Raw genomic sequence first — 6,460 nt, 5'->3', positions numbered from 1 at the left:
GGGGAGTCACAAAGCAGCTGCGCTCTCAATCCTCGGGAGCTGCACAAAGAAATTCACACTTACAATTTCAAATTGTTGCAAGTGCTGGAAAGTAAAACACAGGAGTCAGTTGTAGTCTCCAGGGCTGGCTGCTATAGAGCCTGGGGCGGGGGGTGGGGGTGGGCTGACAAAATCCACCATCCCCGGCTCAGGTGTTTCTGCTGCCTGAAAAGCCAGCATGGTTTTATTGCAGGTTCAGAAGATGCCAACTCTGTGCGGTTATTACTGATCCCAATTATTACCACCAAAACCTTGGAGGGTGCAATTGCCTTGCAAGGCATCACTAGCCCCCAGACCCCCTCCCACAACCAATGAGCGGGGCGGGGGGTGGTGGCAAATGTTTTCCTTCTGGGGGCCCCTCAGGATGATTCTGCAACATATTACAGATATTAAGCTGCCTTCTACTGAATCAGACCCTGGGTCCACCAAAGTCAGTATTGTCCACTCAGACCGGCAGCGGCTCTTCAGTAGGCCATTCTACCCTCCGTGGGGAGAGTGAGTGTGTAGGGATGTCAGGGTGCCTTCCCAGGAGCCAGGGGCCGAAAAGAAGGGGGGAAATACAGACTGAAGGGTGCTGGACCTCAGCAGTAGCTTTCCCCCCGCCCCACCCCGCCAAGCTCAGGTCCTTGGCCAGCAGAATCCTTGGCCCCATTGGACGCTTGCAACATAAGCCGAGCGTGAGACTCCAGAAGCTGCTGCTGCTGCCTCTTCTGAGAAAGCCGGGGAGGGAGAGGCCAGGGCCACGCCCGACAAGCCAGGTGGGGGAAGTCCTTTTTGGCCAAGGGCACCTGGACACCAAAAGTCACAGTCCAAGGAAGGAGTCCATCTTCTGGGCATGGAGTAGGGGTCACTGGGGGTGTGAGGGGGAGGGGAGGTAGTTGTGAGTTTCCTGCATTGTGTATGGGGTTAGACTAGATGATCTTGCTGGTCCCTTCCAACTCTACGATCCTATGAGTGAGTTTATCTAGCCAGATCTTCTTCCAAGGAGCTCAGCGTGGTATACGTGGCTCTCCCCTATTTTATCCTAACAAGACCCCTGTGAGAACGCCTGACCCATAGTCACCCACTCAGTGTCATGGTAAGGGATGGTTTGAACACAGATCTTGCCAAGAGATTTGACACTTGAACTGTGGCCTAATTTGGATTCCACTTCCCACACCTGCTCAGGTATGGGAAAGGCAATGCCGGCGTGGGTTTCTGATTCACAGTTCTGGTCGGGGGGGGGGGACGGTGGCCATCTGTCAGCAATGCTGATTCTGTGACCTTAGGCAGAGGATGAGAGGGAGGGCATCTTGGCCATCTTCTGGTCACTAGGAGTGTGTGTGGAGGGGGGAGGTAGTTGTGGATTTCCTGCATTGTGCAGGGGGTTGGACTAGATGGCCTCCGTGGTCCCTTCCAACTCTATGCTTCTATGACTTTAATTTGTTGAAGCACCAGGATTAGAGCAGCACCATGAAGAGCCAGCGTTTATGTAGTGGTCAAGAATATCAGACTAGGATCAGGAAGATCCAGGCTCTAATCCCCACTCAGGCCATGGAAGCTTGCTGGGTGTCCTTGGCCAAGTCACACACTCTCAATCCTTACCTAAATCACAGGGGTGGTGTGAAGATAAAATGGAGAGGAGAGGAGTCAGATGTAAGCCAGTTTGGGTTCCCACTGGGGAGGAAGGCGGGATATAAATCAATTAAAAAATGGGCCTCCTCAACTGGGGAGTCTTCTGTTGGGGGAGGCGGAGGGGTGTAAGAAGCCACGAAGAAATCAGGCCTCTGCTCTTCCTGAACAAGCTCCGGCTGATCACAGACATCCAAACAGAGTCGTGGAGCACATTTAGTGTGTATTACCTCCCCCCCCCCAGCCACAAGCAGTTTCAAAAGATCATCGTGAGAGTGCCTCTGAGCATCTGCAGAACACACAGGTGTTTCACTCACAGCCACACTAGAGACCCTACATTCACTCAACAATAAGGGCCCGTGCCTGTTTTCCTGTAGGAAACATGGCCGCTGTAACCGTTCCAGCAGCCGCATCGTCTTCAGGGCGTGAAAACCCCAGTCCCGGAGTCTCCCTCTTCACCCAGCGGCCACACCAAGAAGGCTGGTTTTAGATAAGGGCCGGCGGAGTTTGGCTCCAGGCAGCCATTTTGCTCTCCCGCCGTGCTGCACACAGGTCCTAAAATGGCTGCCGGCGCCCAGGAGGACGCCTTCGTTTTGCTTTCATGTCTTGATATCACCGCAAGGCTGGCGTGCACAAGAACGCTTTCTTTTTTCCAGAAAGGTGACTTCACCGCTGTGCTCTGCACACCTTCCCTCCTCACCCCACCTCAGGCGAGGCCAGCCAACGCAGACAGAAACCGAAAGCCCCAGCGGGGCAGGGCTAGTTTTTGGGCAGAGGAAAGAGCCGGCGGGATCCTCTTGTCGGTGGGATGACGGATCCTCCAAGAACCCTCCATCCCCACTACGGAGAGAAGGGGCCACATCCGACCCCCGCTGCACATGGCCGGTGCAGCTCGTCTACCTCAGTGTTTGGGGAGTGAGAAACTGAAAACTGGTCAAAGGTGCTCTCTGGATGGGAAGCAAAGGGACATTTTGATGCCCGTATTTTGAACACTATATACTATTGCAGTAGTAGAAAAGAGCAAGAAAAGAGCAAGACTACTACTGCAGACAGACTAACACGGCTACCCACTGTATATATTATTGGACAGAGACCTTCCCTTCTAAAAAAAAAAACCCGAATTTGTCTGCGGAAGATTCTTCCAGCGAGTGATGGAGGGTCCTTCCTCAAAAGCCCCCCCCCCCAGGCCTTGGGAAAGGGCCACTTTTGGCCATGTTTATTACGGACTGTTTTTTGGCAGCCCTGAACAATGAAGGGGGAAATGTCCAGACGGGCCAGCCGAGGTTGACATTCAGTTGCCAGCAAGACCTCTGCCAGAAGGGGCTCGAGGCTCTCTAGAGGGTGGCAGCTGCAGAGATGTAGAGTCGCCCTCCTGCTCTTTGTGTCTCAGGGCGGGTTAAGATCCACACCCTGACCTCATGCCAGTCACAACAGCCCTGTGAGGGGGGTTTGGCTAAAAGTCCCTCTCCGGGAACACCATGGCTGAGGGAGAGGGGGATTTGAACCCAGACTGCTCACACCCAGATGTGTGAAGCTTCACCCCCTGAGCCAGATGGGTTCCTCTTGTGCCTGGGAGTTCCCCAGAGGCCCCAATGAAGAGCCCCCTCCCTCCGTCCCCCCCCCCCACGGGTTCTTCCCAATGCGGCCTTTGCCCATGCCGGCCTTGGCCCCGAGAACAACAACTGAGTCAGGCTGGAAAGTCCCTCGAGGGTGTCCCATAACAGAGCTGGCAACACTCCCAGAGTCTCTCTTTGTTTTACTGTTTTTACCCGCAAGAAAATGGCCGCCCCTGCAAGCTTTAGCCACGTCGCCATGCTCACAAAAAGTTTTCTGAATTTACTTTGAGTATGAAACATTTAAGTGGACAGAATTTGATTCCAGCAGCCCCTCCATGAAGGCAACACAATTTCCCAGGCTGGCCTGATCCTGCCAGATCTCAGAAGCTAAGCGGGGTCGGCCCTGGTTAGAATTTGGATGGGCGACCTGCAAGGACTACCAGGGTCATGACGCAGAGGCAGGCAATGGCCAACCACCTCTGAACGTCTCTTGCCTTGAAAACCCTATGGGGTCGCCATAGGTCAGCTGTGACTTGGCAGCACACACACAACACAAGGTTTCATGAGCAAAAGCTCACTTCAACAGACACAAAGGTTTGACCCATGGAGACGTATGCCCTGGGAAATTGTGTGGGACTTTATTAAGGGGCTCCTGGACTCAGATTTTCCTCTGCTGCCTGCGGGAGACTAACACGACTCCCCACCGGACACATGTAACAGAAGCCCCATCCAGCGAATTTCAAGCCATTGAGCTTCCTTGGTACACAGCAGCAGCAGCAGCGCCCTCTGGTGTCCGAAGGGGATGGGGCCTTTTCTTTGCACATCCCTGATTTCCCGGAAAGGGCAGCGCCTGGCACTCGGCTCAAAGCACGCAACAGACACACACCAAAGGTCTCCTAAACTGGAGCGTCTCCGTAGCAGCACACAACCCAAACAGCCACTCAGGCTGCCTCTCTGTGTGTCCAGGCAGAGCTGGGGGAGGGATTTCCTACTTCTGTAGCCATGCCCTTTTCACAGCGATGGGGTGGAGGGTGACTCTTTTCATAGAATTATAGAATCATCATAGAGTTGGAAGGGACCACCAGGGTGATCTAGTCCAACCCCCTGCACAATGCAGGGAATTCACAACTACTTCCCCCACCACACCCCCAGTGACCCCTACTCCATGCCCAGAAGATGGCCAAGATGCCCTCCCTCTCCTCATCTTAAGGTCACAGAATCACCATTGCTGGCAGATGGCCATCTAACCTCTTCTTTAAAACCTCTAGGGAAGGAGAGCTCACCACCTCCCGAGGAAGCCTGTTCCACTGAGGAATCGTTCTGACTGTTAGAAAGTTCTTCCTAATGTTTAGATAGAAACTTTTTTCTTCTTCTTCCTCCAGGCTGGGCCCGTTGGATTACTTCCCTATTGTGCACCATGCTTCCTGCCAGACTTTTCCTGACACAGCAGAAAGATGCTTTCCAAGGAATCCTCATCAGGGCCTGGGGTAGACAGCTCCGGGTGTGGAAATACCTGGAGATTTTGGGGATGAAGCCTGGGTGATTTTGGGGGTGGGGTTTGAGGAGGGGAGGGACCTCAGCAGGGTATAATGCCATGAAGTCCATCTTTGAAAGTGGCCATTTTCTCCAGATGAACTGAACTCCATTGCCTGGAGATCAGTTTTATTTGCAGGAGATCTCCAGCCACCACCTGGAGGTTGTCAACCCTATCAGGACCATTTGAGCCCTTCACAGGGCCAGAGCAGCAGCCATCACCGATACAGAATCCGAACCAAATCCTGGCACATGACCATGCCCGGGAAAGGTGACTCCAGGCTGATGGTTATGTGGCAGTCGTGAAAACCTTGTCAGAGGCAACATCACAGATTTTATTTGACCAGTTAAGGAGTATGCAGGCTTTCAGGTGCCACAGAACTCCTCTTCAAGTCCATCATGCTAGCTAACAGGAATAGGCAGACGTGTCCAGCCTGGTCGGCCCTCTTGGGTTCCTGCTGAGGTTTTTAAATACACGGAGAGGCTTTAACTGGTTTTGGCCAGCAAATGGCAGAGTCGCCTCCTGATGCCCCCACCTTGATAGCATAAATGGGATTTGTCATGACTGTGTGAGTTATACTGATTTTAGTGAGTTGTTCTCTTACTTCGGTCACCCCTATTTTATTGCATTGACTGCATGCGCTAAACTGGTTGCATCGCATTGTTTTCCATGGTTGTCATCCACCTTGAGTTTAAGCAAGAAAGACAGACAATAAACAAGAATCTAGGGCAGGGGTATGCAAATAGATGGGCCACCACCCACAATTCCGTCTAGTCCTCCTGTTGTTGTGTATAAATCCCCTCCAGTCCAATGTGTGCACACAGCCGTTTTTGGTTCTACACATTCTCCCTCCGAGTAGCATCAACCGAAATATTGTCCCAGCCTTTCCTCTTTCCCTGCCCCCAGTCCTACCCAACTCCCTCCCTCCCTGCAGGCGGGCAAGAGCATATTCTGGGCCAGCAGCGCCCTCTGGTGTCCAATTGTAGGCAAATAAACATCTTCCCGCTCACCTGATTTCCCCGAAATTGGGGCATCTGGCCTTCCTTTAAAAGGAAGAAGAAAATCTCCTACTGGAAAGACCAGGCTGGGCCAAAACATCCCCATAGAAATCTCCTGGCCCAAGTGTTTTTTGGTGCTACCAGGGCTCGGCCGCCCTTCCCTACTCATTCAAGTCAGAAAAAAATGAGAATTCAGAAACAAACCTTTATTTACTCATCATTCAAAATGGGGGTGGGGGTGGGATTAACTGAATTTTTAAAGTAGGTCTTAACACCCGTATATTGAACACAGTATATACTGCACGTTAGCTAACACTTTAAGGTTTTAACTGTTTTCAGCTGTTAAAAGTGTTTCTGATCAGTGCTGTAAACAGCTGCGTTTTGGGTTGCAGACTCTTTCCTTCTAAGGTGCAGAAACATTGGATTTATGAGCTGCATCGTCTTTAAAAGCATTTCACTCATTCTAAAAGATGGGAAGCAAAAGGACATTTCAACACCCATAATCTGAAACATTATATATTATTTGTCAGAGACCGTCCCTTCTCAGCAGCGCACTGAGGAAGATTCTTCTAGTAAGGGATGGATGGAAGCTCCTTCCTCAAATGCGCCCCCCCCCCCACGCCTGGAGAAAGAACCACCTTTTGACATGTTTATTACAGATGTTTTCCAGCAGCCTTGAAGAATCAGCTCCTTTGGTGGGGGGGGGGATCTCAACAGGCCAG

This window comes from Euleptes europaea, chromosome 1, assembly GCF_029931775.1.
Source record: "Euleptes europaea isolate rEulEur1 chromosome 1, rEulEur1.hap1, whole genome shotgun sequence".
Lineage (NCBI taxonomy): Eukaryota > Metazoa > Chordata > Lepidosauria > Squamata > Sphaerodactylidae > Euleptes > Euleptes europaea.
Note: the sequence above shows the minus strand (reverse complement) of the source record.